We start from the raw sequence: 18,370 nt of genomic DNA, 5'->3' as shown, positions 1-18,370 counted from the left end.
TTGCATTGCTGAGAAGAGCTAAGTCTGTCAAAGTTAGTCATCACACAATGTAGCTGCTACTGTGTACAGTGTTTTCCTGGTTCTGTTCACTTCACTCAACATCAGTTCATATAAGCCTTTCCAGGTTTTTCTGAAGTCTGCCGTTCATCATTTCTTATGGAACAACAGTATTCCATTACATTCATATACCACAACTTGTTCATCCTTTCCCCAATTGATTGGCCTCCCCTTCGATTTCCAATTCTTGGCCTGCTACAAATATTTCTATACATGTGGGTCCTTTTCCCATTTTTATGATCTCTTTGGGATACAGATTGAATAGTGGTATTGCTGGATCAAAGGATATGCACAGTTTTATAGCCTTTTGAGCATAGTCCCAAACTTTTCCAGAATTCCAACCCTCTCTTTCACAGATAAGGAAACTGAGGCTCAGAGAAAAATGTTTTATCAGAGGCAGCTAGGTGACATAGTGGGTAGGAAGGCAGGGAGACAAGTTCAAACCTGACATAAACCTGCCTTTAGAAATTTACTAGCTGTGTGATTGTAACTCGTTTACCTCTTTCTGCCTCAATTTTTTGCATCCTTAAAGTGAAGGACTTCGACTTGTGTAATGGGAACCACACTGGCATATCCAGGATGGCTGCTAACACAGGTTCTTAGATCTGCTTTACTAGGAAAGATAGCTGTTTAAGGGGTCAACAATCTTTAATTATATTCACCAGTTCAGGGGAAAAGCCAGTATCCTGAACTTCAGAGAAAATATGGAAAAAAAATACACACAGAGAAATGAAGACCAACAGACAGGGCTCTACTGCCTGAATCAAAACAATATTGCTACACACTTTACATACACCACTGGATTGAGAGAACCTTTGCCTCTGGGCAGTCAGGGAGCCAGTCTCGACCAGGGAATCACAAGGTCCTTGTCATAAGCAAGCCCCCAAAGCAAAACCTCCCTTCAGAGTATATATACCCTTCTCAGAGCCAGAGGGCATCACAAGATTCTTGATGCACTGCCTAATTAGAAATTAGCAAAGGGTGTGAAAGCCTTTCTACAAGCAAGCCTCACCTAAGCAAGCTTCCTTTAATGGGCTCCACATGAGGCCTATTAATGGGCAGGGAAGAGCTTCCTAACCCATTAACATTACAACTTGATGGCATCCAAGACCCCTTCTCACTCTAAATCTAAGGTTTTAAGATTCCCTTATTTGCCAGGGTCACATAGGTAGTAGGTATCAGAGGAAGGATTCAAACCTAGGTCCCTCAAAAAAATTCCTGCTACATCATGGATGCTTCATTGGTACAGCTTCTCTATCAAACCTCATAAAGGTAAAGCCTGGCCTGGGAGAACAGAGGGGCAGGTGTGTGCTAGTCAGATTGAGTAGAAGAAGAGAGGAGAGAGGAGGGACTTTCTGGGGAGAAGTGGAATTGGCTTTTTTAGCTTCCTGGTTTGCCTTCCTTCACTGAAAGGGCATTTCAGATAACTTGTCAACAAGCTAGAGTCCTCCAGAGAATATCCCCAGGCAGGTCATGGCCAAACGTCACAAAGACCTTGTGGGCTTTACGAGGAGCTCACCCAAGTTTTACTGGGGCGAAAAGAAACCTCTCTCTTTTCTTTGAGGGGCAAATAAGGTCAACTGCATGAGCTTCCCCCTGCCCAATGGGCACCCACATATTTTGTAAAGGCTTGGAGGATGTACACTAAGTAGGAATTCATCTCTTCCTGCTGTTTATTTCCAGCTCCCTAATAATACTTTGCTGGTGATATCACATCGTAGATACAGAGTTAGAAGGGACTGGGGGGGTCATTGAGTCCAGCCCCCCTCATTTTTACAGATGAGGAAACTCAGGCCTGGAAAGATTAGGGGACTTGACCAAAGTCACACAGCAAATAAATGTTGAAGTGGGATTCAAACCCAGGACTTCTAATATAGCAATATATCAATGATTCAAAATGGAACTGTGACATAAGGTTTACATGTTACCTCTGAAGGAAAGAATAACAATAATAATTGCTGATATTTTATAGTTTTTTGACATTTATGAAGAAGTGTTGGGTGTGCTAACACATATCTATAATCCCAGTTACTGGAGAGCCTGAGGCTGGTAGGTTTCTTTTTTTTTTTAATTTAAAAAATTTATTTACTTTATTCTGAACTTAGAGCAAGCATTTCCATAACATAATAGAACAGAAAAAAAAGATGATTGTACATGAAACTGAAAATCCATTATGTATAACTTGCTATTCCTTTTAAATACATAATAAAGTATGACAATTGAAAATCTCTGAGAGACAGAGCTTCTGGGTAAATTATAACCAACTTTATTAGCTACATCTAGAAAGCAGGCAACAAAATACCCTTGTTGTTCCACTCCATGAGCAAAGAGAGAGCCTTTTGAAAAGGAGGTGCACCTGGGGGTAGAAATAGATTCTGATTGGTTAACAAGTAATGAGAGAATGAATATTATAATGAGAGGTGGGCTTATTCCAATAAGGGTCTTGGAATATGTAACACTGAGCACCCAGTCTTGGTCAGAGACTTATTAATATCTAGATCACCTGTCTGACGAAAGAGAGAATCCACATTTTCCTAGACTGGTCTGAGTAAACACAACGAGCAGGAATCCACCAATTCCCCTGCACTTAGAATTTCTTTGTTCTCTTTGATCAGACCTTAGCCTTCCTGACTGAGTAAAGTCTTGCCCAAGATTTCCTACAATGGTTGATTTCTGGATGAGGAAGTAGAAAAACCTTTAGTCCTAATTCAATAATTGCTTATTAATATATGAAAGAAATAATCATTTCTCTCAAAAGTTATTATGTAACTTTCTTTTTTTTCCTTATCCCTGCCCTAGAGATGGCTACCATTAGACACAAATACATACACACACACACACACATATATATATACATATTACATATATGTATACACACACACACATATATATATATATATACATATACATATAAAACCATTCTGTACATACTTCTATTTATCCATTCTTTTTCTGGATGCAGAAAGTGTTTTCCTTCATATATTCTTTGTAGTTTATTTGGGTATTTATAATAGTCAAAACGACTTATTCACTTAAAGTTGTTCTTAAAACAATATTGTTGTTACTGTAAACAATGTTCTCTTGGTTCTGCTCATTTTGCTTTTCATTATTTTGTGCAAGTCTTTCCATGTGTATAGCTGGTAGATTTCTTGAGTTCAAGAGTTCTGAGCTGCAGGGGTCTAGAATGCCAATGGGATGTCTAGACTAAGTTTGGCATCAGTGTGGTGAGCACTTTGGGGCAGCGAGCAGACATCAGGTTATCAAAAGAGGGACTAGCCCTCACAAGTTGATTGATTTATTGGTCGGTGGTGGGATCTGCCATTGGCAGCCCTTGCCTCTCTGGCCTGGGCAAGATGGGGAGAACTAGCTTTAAAAAGGAAAAAAAAAAGATTAAAAAATGTGTTTTATATCCAGCATTTCTGATGCCTGAGGAAAGAATTGCAACAAACCTGGAACAAGCAGGAAGACAAATTAACTTTGAGGATGTAAGAAGGGGGAAGGACTGACCTTGAGAAGATACCTCAGACTTTAAGGACACAAGGCTCCATGGGTGGAGAGACCGGAGACATTGTCTGGGTGGAGAAGGAGACATCAGAACACTATGAAGAAGGATGCCACTAGGGGAGGAGGGAGCGGGATGGCACTAGGCCTTGGGGATCTCCCTACCCCGGGAGAGGAACTAGGCCATCTAGTAACTTCTTACTTAATCTAGTTCTTGCTAACTGCATGCTAAACTCAGCCCTTTCCCCCCGATGAAGGAATATAAGTATTATCTGGACCCTGGAAATAGCCCTTGATCACCCTCTCCTAGTTACTCTCTGCCCATTTGACAGATGGGAAAACTGACTTCAGAAAGAGGATGTACCCAAGCTTCGCAAAGAGCTCATTATTATAAACTTGTTTCTTGCTGAAGAGCTCGTATCAGAGCTGAGATTCAAACTCAGATTTGACCTCAAGTGCAGGGCTCCACAGCTTTTTCCACTGTCCCATGCTGTTGCTAAACAAGATTTCCTTTCCATTGGAATGCTTCTTACAGGAAAATATGGAGAAGAAACGGAGACAGATTCCTAGTTAGGTTAGTGCCCCTTGAAATATACATGAAATTTGGTACTAGGCACTCTTAAAATGTCTCTACTCATCACATATCATCTCAACGGGATTCCTCCCGCGTTTGAAATTTTAAAAGCTTCTTTTTAAATGAGGTCAGTATAAAATTCAATTAATTTAGTTGGATGCGATTTTCTCCTTTTTTGTGTTTTTCTTTTGTACAGTCAGATGAATGGATTCTTGAGTGCATTTTTTTTAAATAAGGAGAAGAAAAAGCATGGGACTTGTAATGCTTAAACTTCATACACTTGTGAATCCATGGGGAGCAGGACTCAGAGACCAACCATACTGAGAAATGGGCTCCAAAGCTACATGCCATATTGGCTTCTATTTGGTCGAGCCCTGTTGAACACAAACTGATGTTCTGAGAAAGCATTTGTTGACACCCCCTCATCAGTGTTCACTGGAAAACTGGCAGCAACTGTCTTGTAAATCATGCCTTTCCCTGAGTCAGGAAGAAAAGGTATCCTGAACCACATGCCAAATAATCATACAAAGATACAAAACCAAATGCCAAGTTTCACTAGGGCTGGGTCAGCACAACAGGGAAAAATGGAAACCTGTTTATCAACATTTGTAAAGGCAATCAGTAAATGAGAAGATCTTTCCCGCCCATTTGAATAGGCTTCAGGGGGAGGCTCTCAGGGTCCTAGAGGAAGTGGCTAAAACTAGAGCCAAAGGTAAGCCCCTGAGTTTTGGTTGCTCAGATGACGTTCTAGTCCACTGGATGATGTCTGGTGACTATATAAAAGGAGAGAACACGGTTTGGAGATTGAGACTTAGCGGAGGCAGGAGAAGGAGAAGCGGTGGTGGGGGCAACGGTGGAACCAGTGACAGTGGCAGCGGTGGCAGCAGCAGAAGTGGTGGTGGTGGTGGCAGCAGGCACTACTGAAAGCAGGACTGACCCTCATGCAGACCAGAGAATGCTGAGCAAGGGCTTGAGGCCAGTGGGTAATCTTCTTACTGGAGGGCCCTAGCATTGGGGGGGAAACACCAGTATGGCTTGGCTTGCTGCCATGATATTTTTCTGTAACCTCTTGGTCACTATTGTGATGGGCATATTGGTTTTGGAAGGTTCTTGCCAGGACATAGAATTGGGGACACTGGTCCGTGGATCTGCTATTTTGGAGCTTGAATAAATGCTTTAACTTCTCTGCCTTTTCCTTAGAGAATTCCTTATATCCTGCGATTCTGGACCATTCAGGCATATTCGTGATTTTCTTTGAAATCATGAATTCTGCTTTAATGATATAACATTAGGGCAGACTTGTTATTTTTCTTTCCACTAACTAGTAAGTAGGTAAGTAGCCTCATTGTCTTAGAATCTGTCATGCAGAAGCAGTCCCTTACTCCCACTGAGAATGGAAGCAAAGAGAACAACTATGTAGAGAGAGGATAAATCATGCACAGGGATGTGAGGCTGCAAAGCTTTTAACTCAGTGATTCTTGGAGGCAGAGAAATCTATGCTGCCCCCCAGACACTTGCAGAAAATCTGTTTGCCAGCCTTGACCCTCCGATTTGTCTTGAGAAAGGAGGCAATCCAAGTTAATGGCAGTGGTTTTCAGAAAATGTACTACAAAATACGTGATTAGACCAACAGTCCAATGACTAATTAGTCATGGCTATTAGATAGTCATTCAACTATTTAATTTTCATGTAATTCATGTACAAGGGTTTGTAGGTAGAAAGGACCCTAGAGATTATCTAAGGAATGATTTTGTAAATAGGTTTTTTTTTTTGGTCATGAATTTATTTAGCAGTGTAGTCAAGTCTATGGACTCCTCAGAATGTTTTTAAATGCACAAAATACATGGGATTACAAAGGAAGACTAATTATATTGAAATAGATTAGAGGCAGGTAGATGGTGCAGTGGGTAGAGCACCAACCTTAGAGTCAAGAGGACCTGAGTTCAAATCTAATCTCAGACACTAGCTGTGTGAACCTAGGTGAGTCACTTAACCCCATTGCTTGGGGAGGGGGAAAGATATTAAAATTGCCAAGTTTATATACTCACTAAAATCTATCCCCAGATCTCTCAGAGGTTCGTAGACCCTAGGTTAAGAACTCCCAACCTAGTGTACCCCTCCTCATTTTTCAACTAAGGAAACTGAAGTCCATAGAAATTGTGACTTCTTCAAGTCATACTGGTAGTAATTGGAAGAATTGGAAATCAAATTTCTGTATTCCATTTCCAAATCCAGTGTTTCCCTCAAAAAAAAAGAATATGTTTTTGTCAGATGATTTTATGACAAGTTCCAGGAATTTAGTAGACACATGTACCTTCCAACCTCTCTCCTAGATAATGCTTTGAAACCTTTTCCACCCACATAGAACTGATCTTGACAATATAGTGAATTTATACATCCAATTGTAGCATGTTCAATCTATCCGTTTCAGACAAGACCAAAGAGAGGATTTGGAGGCACTTTATCTGATCTTACACGGTAAATTGTTCCATTCTATTCACTGGACTAAAAATGATTATTAGAAAGATATGACCATAAACAATTAATATTACATCTTAAAAATAGAATTGTATTGCTATCTTTTGTTTTTATACCTTCTAGATTTACTCCTGCGTCCTTCACTCTCTCCTTCCCTTTTAGCAAAGAATTTCTCCAAAAAAAAAAAAGGGAATGAGACAGAAAAAAAATTAGCCAAAGCCATCAATACATTGAAGAAACAAACAAGCAAACAAATAATAGTTTGTTATAGTCAATGTTTTGCACCTTTGGACTACTCTCATCTCTGGAGAGTGATAAAGTGAGGTATTTTTTCATATCTCTTGTCCCTTCTCCTCCCCTCTCTCTTTCTATTTACCCTTATTTAATGTCTTTCCCAATTAGAATGTAAGCTTCTTGAATGTAGGGATTACCTTCCCCCCTCCCACCAATGTATTTTTATTTTTTTCATGAAATATTTCATAGTTATATGTAAAAAAAGTTAACATCTCTTTTTTAAAAAAACAAAAAACTTTGAGTTCTGGGGCAGTTACATGGCCCAGTGAGTAGAGCACTGGCCCTGGAGACAGGAGGATCTGAGTTCAAATCCAGCCTCAGACACTTGACACGCTTATTAGCTGTGTGTCCTTGGGCAAGTCACTTAACCCTAATTGCCCTGCCTTCCCCCCTCAAAAAAAACCTTTGAGTTTTAAATTCTTTCTCTCTAGCCCTGTCCTCCACTGTCCCCTCTTTGAGAAAGTACACAATTTGATATACATTATATACGTGAAGTTATTTCAATCATATTTCTATATTAGCTATGGTGTAAAATAAAACCCAAGAAAAATAAAGTTAAAAACAAAGTATGCTTCGATCTACATTCAGCCTTCACCAGTTCTTTCTCTGCATGTGGACAGCATTTTTCATCATAAATCCTTAGGAACTGTCTTGGATCATTTTAATTCAGAGGCAGGGAACCTGCAACCTTGAAGCCACATATGGCCTTCTAGGTCCTTAGGTGCAGCCTTTTGACTGAGTCCAAGTTTTACAGAACAAATCTTTTTATTAAGGGGATTCGTTCTGTGAAGTTTGGATTCAGTCAAAGGGCCGCAGTTGAGGATCTAGAGGAACACATGTGGCCTCAAGGCTGCAGGTTCCCTATCCCTGTACATCATTCACAGTTGATCATTGTACAATATTGCTTTTACTGTGTAAAATGTTCTCCAGGTTCTACTCATTTCACTTTGCATCAGTTCATATAAGTCTTTGCAGGTTTTTCTGAAACCATCCTGCTTGTCATTTCTTAAAGTACAATAATATTCCATTATAATTATGTATCACAACTTGTTCAGCCATTCCCCAATTGATGGGCATCCCTTCAATTTCCAATTCTTTGCCACCACAAAGAAGAGCTGCTATTAATTTTTTTTCACATATAGGTCCTTCCTCCCTCCCTCTTTTTGGGATACAGACCTAGTGGAGGTATTGCTATATCAGAGGGTATGCACAGTTTTATAGCCCTTTGGGCATTGTTCCAAATTGCTTTCCAGAATGGTTGGACCAGTTCACAACTCCACTAACAGGGCATTAGTGTCCCAATTTTCCCAACTCCCTCTCAACATTTGTCATTTTCCTTTTCTCTTATATTAGCCAATCTGATAGGTGTGAGGTGGTACCTCAGAGTTGTTTGAATTTGCATTTCTCTTATCAATGGTGATAGAGCATTTTTTCATATGATTACAGATAGCTTTGATTTCTTTGCCTGAAAATTGCTTGTTCATATCCTTTGGCCATTTATCAATTGGGGAATGACTTGTATACTTATAAATTTGACTCAGTTATCTATATATTTAATATCACCCTTTCTGTCTAAATCGCATACCCATTTTGACCTTATCTTGGAATATGGTGTTAGATGTTGGTATATATCTAGTTTCTTCCAAATTGCTTTCCAGTTTTCCCGGCAAATTTTATCAAATAGTGAGTTCTTGTCCCAAAAGTTTGGGTGTTTGGTTTTATCCAACACTAGATTACTATGGTCATTTACTATTGTGTATTGTGTACTTTATCTATTCTACTGATCTACCACTCTGTTTCTTAGCCAGTACCAGATCATTTTGCTGATTACCATTTTGTAATATATTTTGAAATCTGGAACTGCTGGGCCACCTTCACATTTTTTTTCATCAATTCCCTTGATATTCATCACCTTTTTTCTTTCAGATGAATTATGTTCCTATTTTTTCTAGCTCTATAAAATAATTTTTGGTATTTTGATTGGTATGGCACTTAATAAGTAAATTAATTTAGGTAGAATAGTCATTTTTATAATATTGTTTGGCCTACCCATGAGCAACTGACATTTTTCCAGTTGTTTAGATCTGACTTTATTTGTATGAAAAGTATTTTGTAATTGTATTCATATAGTTCCTGGGTTTGTCTTGGCAGGTAGATTCCCAAGTATTTTAGATTGTCTAAAGTTATTTTAAATGGAATTTATTTTTCTGTTTCTCACTGCTGGACTTTGTTGGTAATATACAGAAATGTTGATAATTTATGTAGGTTTATTTCGTATCCTGCAACTTTGCTAAAGTTATTAATTATTTCAAGTAGTTTTTTGGTTGATTCTCTATACTTCTCTAAGTTTAACAACATATCATCTGCAAAGAGTGGTAGTTTTGTTTCCTCATTGCCTATTATAATTCCTCTAATTTCTTTTTCTTCTCTTATTGCTATAGCTAACATTTTTAGTACAATATTGAATAATAGAGGAGATAATGGGCATTCTTGCTTCACCTCTGGTCCTATTGGGAACGCTGCTAGCTTATCCCCATTCCAGATAATGCTTGCTGATTGTTTTAGATAGCTATTACTTATCATTTCAAGGAAAGCTCTATTTATTCCTATGGTCTCTAGTGTTTTTAATAGGAATGGGTGCTGTATTTTGTCAAAGTCTTTTTCTGTGTGTATTGAGATAAGCATATGATTTCTGTTGGTTTTCTTATTAATGTGGTCAATTATGTTGATATTTTTCCTATTATTGAACCAGCTCTGAATTCTTGGTATAAATCCTTCCTTGTCATAGTGTATGATCCTTGTGATATATTGCTGTAGTCTCCTTGCTAGTGTTTTATTTAATTTTTTTGCATCAATATCCATTAGAGAAATTAGTCTATAGTTCTCTCTTTCTCTTTTAATGCTTCCTGGTTCATATATCAGCACCATATTTGTGTCATAAAAGGAATTTTGTTAGGACTCCTTCTTTGCCTATTTTTCTAAATAGTCTATATAGTATTGGAATTAATTGTTCTTTAAATGTTTGATAGAATTCACTTGCAAATCTATCTGGCTCTAGGGATTTTTTTCTGAGGGAGTTCACTGATGGCTTGTTCAATTTCTTTTTCTAAGATGGGGTTATTTAAGTATTCTGTTTCCTCTTCTGTTAATCTGGGCAATTTATATTTTTGTACACGTTCACCTATTTCATTTAGAATGTCAATTTTGCTAGCATATAGTTGGGCAAAATAACTTTTAATAATTGCTTTAATTTTCTCTTCATTGGTGGTGAATTCACCCTTTTTTATTTCTAATAGTGGTAATTTAGTTCTCTTTTTTTTTTAAATCTCCCAACAACAACTTTAAAGACTATAACTAATTTAGCTCTGCCTAAAAGGTTTGGGGGAAGAGTTCCTGTTTCTTTTTCTTTCTTTTCTTTCTTTGTTTCTTTCTCTTTTTTTGAGGCAATTGGAGTTAAGTGACTTGCCTGGGGTCACACAGTTAGCAAGTGTCTGAGACCATATTTGAACTAAGGTCCTTCTCACTCCAGTCTCTGTCTACTGTGCCACCTGAAGAATTTACATTTCACTAACCAAACAGTATTGGAGTTCCAATATATCTTCTTTCTTAATTTAATTCAAACAAATATGTATTAAGCCTACTAGGTACAAGGTACTATACTGGCAGATAGGGGTACACAAACATTCTCTCAAAGAACTTCAAATAGGAGACTAAGGCAGGAATGGACATAAGGGGGGCAAGGTGGTCTCATGAATATCATGTTGGACTTGGGTTTAGAGAGACCCAGCTTCAAATCCCACTTCTGCCACAGACATGTACCATACAGGCCACTTAAATTAGTATAGCTTTGGTTTCTTTTTCTGTAAAATGAGGACAATAACGTCTTGCAGTACCTACTTCCCAAGAATCAAATGAGATATATGTGATGTACTTTTCAAACAACATGATGTAGTAGATTCAGGAATCATTTGCAGAGAGGTGATAATGGAAACTACAGGAATTGAGGAAAATGTCAAGTGAAAGAATGTAGAGAAGGAAGAAAGGTAAGGACAGAATCATAGGGCACACTCACATTTAGAAGCAAGAGAGGATTAGCAACAGGTCCCAGTGGAAAGAGGGAGAAGGATCCGGCTTTAAATCCTGCTTATTCATTTACTGTCTATGTGACCTTGGGGGTAACCTTTCTGGGCTGAGTTCCTCATCTGTAGAAATGAGGGGGATTGGCCTCAGTAATCTCTGTGGCCCCTTCCATCTCCGAATCTGTGCTACTAAGAGGTGACTTCAATCTTCTCCCACTCCTACCATTGCTCCAAGCATCTCTCCTACTCTTCTTAGAAACAAACCTTCTATTTCTTCTATTTCTCAGTCAACCATGATAGTAGCAATAGTAGCCAAGCACTTTTAGAGCATAATTTATCCTCAAATGCTTGCAAGCACAAATTACAGATTATGGCAATTAAACCAATGATCCCCAAACTTTTCTTGGGCATTCCATGCAAACTTTCCAACAGCCAAAAGGGAGAAAAAGGTTTTGTAGATTTTGCAGGATTCCTGGTTTTTGGACATGTCCTGTTAGCCTAATTTCAAATGCTTTCCTGGAGGCTTTTGAGTGAATGGAAGAAGATGAATGGGTGAATTTAGGTTTGGAGGTGGAGTGGAAGTAATAGACCTGGACAAAGTTAAATTGTCCTAGGTCTGCACCACAGTACCTTGGCTCTCAACAGCCCCAGGTAGATGTTGTGGGAATGGGAGGGTCAAGCTGTCCCCATTCTACTACTATTCTGACTTACAACAAGTAGGGAATGTTGCTTTCATTTTGGAAACCTGGAAAAAGGGTTGCCCAACCAGTAAGGAAAAGGGAAATGTGAATGAAACATGTATCTAAGTGATGGAGACAGAGAAATGCAGGGTGATATAGTGCTAGATTTAAATTTCCTGGGTCATGGTTTTTTCATCTGTAAAATGAGGGGGTTTGCCTAAAAAAGAGGTTTTAAACTTTTTTTGTAACATGGATTGCTTTGCCAATCTGGTCAAACCTATGTACTCTGTTTTGGAATAATTATTTTAAATGTAAAAAACAAAATACATGACATCTTAAAAGGAAATTAATTTTATTAGAAAAATATTTTTTCCTGTTTAAATTCATGTACCTCCCTGAATTCTATTCGCAGGACTCTATGTGGCAGAAAGGGGTTATGGACCCCAGGTTAAGAATCCCTGGCCTAAAGAATCTGTTAAGATATCTGAACCTCTGATCCTGTGACCAGGTGGAAGAATGTCACTGATAACACAGTGCTTGGATAACACAGACCTGAGCCCCAGTTCTGTCTTCCAGTCTCTTGATGTTGTAAGGGTGACCTCTCTTCAGAGTTGACTGAACAATATCCCATGATTCCAAACCCTGGATGGGCCTACAAGGATCAGTAAGTCCTTGCGGCTCCCTTCCTCTTTCCTGGAAAAAGGCAGATAACTCCAATGCCCCCAGGCATAGTATCTTAGAGGTAGTCTAGTCTAGAGTTTGGCCAGCTATGTGGCACAGTGGATGAAGTTCTAGGCCTGGAATCAGGAAGCCCTAAGTTCAAATCCAGCCTCAGGCACTTACTAGCTATGTGACCCTGGGCAAGTCACTTACTTCTGTTTGCCTAGGATTTCTCATCCGTAAAATGAGCTGAAGAAGGAAATGGCAAACCACTCCAATATCCTTGCAAAGAAAACCCCCAAAACGGGGTTACGAAGAGCCAGACACAACTCGAACAACAAAGTCTAGGCCCTGCCCACAGCCTGGTCTTTACCCCTCAAGGTAGGGCCAGCTTACTGGGCAAGTAGGACCAAAGACAAGACACAATGAAAGCAACATGGAAAATAGAAGGAATGCCAGCCAAATGTAACTGAGGCTAACAAGCAAGTCACCATGGAAACATCATTTTAGAGAGACTGTCCATCCCTCTGGAATCTTTCCATCACCGTTCCAGCCATTTCAATTCCTATTTTTGAGAATCACCCTTCTATACCATTGAAAGTCATATAAAAGGAGCATATTAACAGACTTCCTTTCAGGAAGCCAGCATCAAAGGCAGCCCATACCAAGCATATTGGACATCTCCCTGCGTTTTCAGCAGCGTCTATTAAAGCTGTCATCTTTATCTTCACTTCAAGGGTTTTTCTGAGCTGAAGGCAAGCCAACTTGGACTTCAAATGATCCTGCCTGACCTGCCTTTTTCAGATCCCTAATACTATTTAGGGAGTCTTAAATACTAATAGCAAAGTCATTCATTAGCTTAGCTGCCACTCAGTTCCCATGGTTTTCATGTCCTAATGTAGTTTTTTTTGTGCCCTGAGATTTGTTTGAGAGAATTGAGGAAATGAAATAAACAGATACATAGCAATACAATGCAGTGGTTCTTTCCTGTAAGAGTTGGCAGGAACTAGGAAGATTTTTTTTTTCTGTTGAAGCTCTAGGCCAGACAAAAAAAAAATTAAAAAAAAAAAACCAAAAAACTGTGCTACTTAAATCTAGCCAAGTCAGCCATCAATCAAGAAGAAACGACTGTTCTTTCTCCTTCTTTAGAGTTCTACATTGTCATTTTCTCCTGCATTCCTTTGAGGTTATGCCTTGAGGGCATAACAGACTCCACTTTTGTTTTCAAAGCCTCTCTATGTGTCAAAAGTCTCTGGAGTGTAGGAAGAAAGCACCATTGACACACAGAAAAGCTCCTTATCCTGAAGCTAAGTGATTGTGTCAGCACACCGCTTACTAATGGAACTAAACAGTGATGGAAGAGAAGGGTCGACTTCACCACCAAAGAACTGGACAGGTCCCTGCCACACCGACTCACGTGTCAAAGTCACATATTAGGGAATCAGCAATACACAGGGATGCTCCCTTTTGCAGAGCATCAAACTCTAGCATAAGCTGCTCCCTTTTCCTTTGTATTCCACCTTTGAACTTTCATAACCCTGTCTGTCAATCAACCTGTATTTATTTATTCAATGCATATTGTGAGCGTGGTGCTATGTGAAGTGCTAGAGATACAATCACAAAAATGCAACAATGCCTGTCCTCAATGAGCTTACTTTCCACAGGGAAGAACAACAGGTACCTACATAAGGAAGTTGAACATACATGTCCAAAGTAAATGCAAAGTAATTTGGAGGAAGGGAGGAAGGTACTAACAGCTGTGAAACTAACTAACCCTGGAAGGAAGCTCAAGGGATTCTAAGAGAGGTGGGGGAGGAAGGAGTGCATTCCAGACACAGGAGGCAGCCTGGGGAAAAGATTCAGAGACAGGAGATGGACTATCATTTATAAAGGGTCTCATGGCTGGACAATAGAATACATGAAGAGTGTAATGTATACCAATAATGGAAAGATAAGCTGGAGCGGGATGGTGAGGAATTTTAAATGCTAAGTGGAGGAATTCACATTTGATCCTAGAGGCAATGGGGGTCCTCAGAAAATTAGTTCCCTAAAGCATTGAGATGTTGAATGACTTGCCCAGGGTCACATTGTAAGTCTGTGTGAGAGAGAGAAATGGACCCATGGAATGGGAAACCACTGAAGTGCTCTACGCCTCCCTCCACAATGCCCTGTTGTCTCTTTCCTAATGGAGTTTTCATATCGTGTTTCTTAGAGTTCTTTTTTATCTATGAATGTCTATTTCTCCTCATTACACTGCTAACTTCTGGAAAGCTGAGATCCTCAAGGGGTCTTAGTGAGCTTCCGATCTACCCAAGCACATATCGAATTCAGTTTTGTTCAACGAATTTCTTAAGTTTAGTTTTCAGGGAGGAAATGTCATTTAGTATATAACATAAAGGAAAAGCATATGATTCAACATCGCCATTTTTTACTCAAACCAGAAAGTTGTCATTTGTTTACTAGGCCCTTCCCTCTTTTAATTGTTTCCTATTTATCCTGAATATAGCTTGTTGGTACATAGTTGTTTGCTTGTTGTGTCCCTCATTAGACTGTGAGTTCCTTGAGGTCAGAGACTATCTTTTGCTTTTTTTTTGTATTCCTAGCACTTAGCACAATGCCTGGCACACAGTGGTCACTTAATACATGCTTATTAACTGACTGCTTGCTATTCTTAGTCTTTCTTTTTTTTTTCTTTTCCCCCTTTAGAATAAAGGTTGCCTTTGATGATTTGCTGTAAGAGTTTAGGTCCTGAACCATAATCATGAGTGTCTCAAAAAAGTTTTCTTGGTTTCCAAGAGACAAAAATAAAATTCCATCTGGAAATGTTAAATGCATTTTTGAAGAAGACAAATATATAATTCATGATGCTTCTATCAATGTTAGGACAAGCCCCAGAAGGAGTTTGTTGGATCTTTCTTTGAACATTGACCTTCCCTTGTCTGATACCACAAATGAGAACCTGTTATTCCTAGCCAGCACTGAAAACTTTTGCACCTTCTGTAGGGACGTATCATCAATGCCCAGATGAAGTCCCCATAAGAGAGGGTGATGAAGACCTAAGACAAAGCCTGGGCACACTCCATAAAGATAAACTTTTATTTGTAGTGACAAGTCAAAGCCATTAATTCACTTTAAGCCATGATTAATTAGATTAAATAATACCAAAATATAGCACAAGGGAAAAGAAAACAACACTCAAGTATATATGGTGTAAATAGTGCTCTTAAGAAATTTGTAAATCTGACTTGCATCAAGCCCTTGCCTCCCATTTCCCTGGCTCCATTCCCAAGGGGAGGAATTAGCCTGGTGGATTCACAACACCTGTAATCCTGAAGGCTTCCTACTACCAACCAATCAGCTTCTGAGAATGTTCCCAGGGTCCCAGGAAATCTCACTTGGTGGCAGTTTCCTGTTGCAACAACTTGCTTTGCTAATAACCACCTGCCCCATAATCTCCAAATTGGCCAGCTCCTCTCTCGCTATTCCCTCCTCACCTTGGAACCCTCATGCAGCTGAACTACTGCTAATCTGTCTGTCATACATACAGGTCGGATAGCACTCTATTCCACTTCTCTCCTGGAAGAGTGATAGAGAAGATGGACAGAGTCAGGAAGAAATGAAGGGGTTGGGCTGAAAGATCTTCAGTTCTAAATCTGTGATCTTATCAACCCATTTTTTAAAATGTAGATTTTATAACTTAGTAATTAAAAACATGGACATTTAAGCATAAAAGAACAAAAAGAGGATATATTTTTTTATAAATTGGATTAAAAATCCTTATATGAATAGATTTGTATTTATATGTTACATAAAGATTTTTTTTAAAATATAGAATACATTTAACACAGTGGCAACAAAATTGCCTTGTTTGTTTCTCCTTCTAAATTTTTTGTTTTCTTCTGTGTAGGGTTTAGATGTTTTACTAATATTCTCTTTTTCTTGTATCTCAATTGATAACTACTAATTCAGTCCCTTTCCCCTAAATAACAAATAAGTATAGTCAAGCAAAACATACTGTCTCATTATGTACCTCTGCTCTCTCACCTTCCTGCCAAGAGTTGGGTGGCACCCAATCTAATCTTGAACTCTTGTCACTGTGAAGACATGCTTGACATTTGCCATCTGCCCAGATGCTGTTCTTGTTTCTTCTGGATTGGCCCTTCCTCTTTGGTGTGAATTCCTCAGGTTGTTTTGACCAGGTCACTTGAACCCAACTGGGCTTTTAAGGACCTATTCTAATTACAACCCACTGCTCCCTTTCTGCTTGTTGGCTGTAGAGAGAATATATGCTTAATGAGGTCATCTTAGTTAATGAGTCCTCTAATTTCCCAGAATAGCTTGTAATATCTGCACTTTAACCCATTCTTTTGAACAAGGCATATTCATCTCTTTTAAAAAAAACCTGGGCTTTCAAAATCCACTTGTAACTTTAGGTTAATATTAATAGGATCACAGAATGCTGATAAATGAAGAAGAGTTATGTTTGGGATGATGGTGGCTTACATATGAGAAGTGACTTAAAAGACTTCATGACTATGAAATGAGACTGGGCAGTCACATAATGAGAATGAGGTATAACAACAGACAGACAATCTGAGTGTTTCCCTGGTAACCATGAAATACTAAAAGAGGAAGAAATCCAGCACATTGGGGAGATACTATATATCTGATTTATGGAAGGGAGTGAACATGAATTGAATAGGATAGGAAGGTGTGCACAATTTGCCATCTGTATCATAAAGTTATTTGGTAGAATAGAGGGAGTGTTCAAATGGATGGAATTTTGAGTCCGCTGACATTGAGAAGCATAATCTGTTGAAAGCCTGTAAAGCTGTTGGTCACGAATGTCACTAGATAATTTCTTCCTTAGAGTATCATAAACTCCAGTCTCCACTTTTTGAAATATTTTGATTAGCCTTCCTCCTAAAGGTGACCTCCTTTCTGTGGTGGTCTTTAAGGGAATACTTCCCTCCCTCTGGCACAATTCTTCACCTTGTCATTATCGTTGGATTCTTCTGAGATTTTCTCTTTTGTTGTTGAGATATTTAGGATGTTGTCACTCTGGTTCACCTAATTCCCACCAAACTCTTTGAGCTAAAGCTGGTGAATTATGTGTAAGTTATCTTTTTAAAGGGCTAGCTGTGCAAAGCCAATAATTAATTGATTAAAAGAGAAATACATTTCCTTACAATTCTATCTTCCCCTTCTAGCTTTGACATACTGTGATTCTGTGGTGTTTAAAAATATTTAGAGATCATTGACATTCTTAAAATAAATCTATCCATCCAGGGTCAGAATATCTCCTTAATGTACATGGGGCTGACAGGAGGAGCATTCTAATGTTTCACATCTCACCTTAGACAAAGTCAGGATGGGGTACAGTTCCTGCTGACAGATTATAATTGAATTCTATTATGCTCTCCAAATATCCATCTATTTTGTTGAAACAGTACTGAGGCATGTATAGCTTGATTGATTTATTATTAGCTCAATCTTTAGTCTTCCAGGAGGAGGGAATAGCTGTCACACTCAGCTGGAGTTGTGATCATATTGAAGTGATTCATAGAGTAGGTCTGGAGACAGAAGTCACAAGGTCCTACCACCAGTCCAGCTGATTGATCTATTTTGCCTCCAGCTTTGCCTGGACCCTCTTCTCTTACTTTTGTTGTGTCATTCTCAGTCCCTAATGTCATCATTTAACTACCCAACAAAAACTAAGATGCTCCGAATTTAAAAAAAAAACAAAAATAAGAAAAAATGATATTAGTTGTCTATCTGTCTTTTCCAGGTAGTGTTGTGACATGAAGTTATTGGTTTGTCAAATGCCAGATGGAACTGCCCTTGTACCTCAGAGAAAATCCTGGAAATCATGGGCTCTAGCCAAGAGTAGTGCTAGGAGAGAAGTCTCTCAATGCAGGGAGAAAAAAAATGCCCACACACCTCATTTTTTTTCTTTCAAAGTGGAAAATTGGGTATTATTTTTAGTGTTTATTTTTATTTCTTAAAAAAGTAAATTTTTTCTTAATAATAATGATAAATAATGTAAT

This window comes from Trichosurus vulpecula, chromosome 1 (genome assembly GCF_011100635.1).
Source record: "Trichosurus vulpecula isolate mTriVul1 chromosome 1, mTriVul1.pri, whole genome shotgun sequence".
Classification (NCBI taxonomy): Eukaryota; Metazoa; Chordata; class Mammalia; order Diprotodontia; family Phalangeridae; genus Trichosurus; species Trichosurus vulpecula.
The sequence above is the reverse complement of the archived record's forward strand: the minus strand, read 5'-3'. Positions refer to the sequence as shown.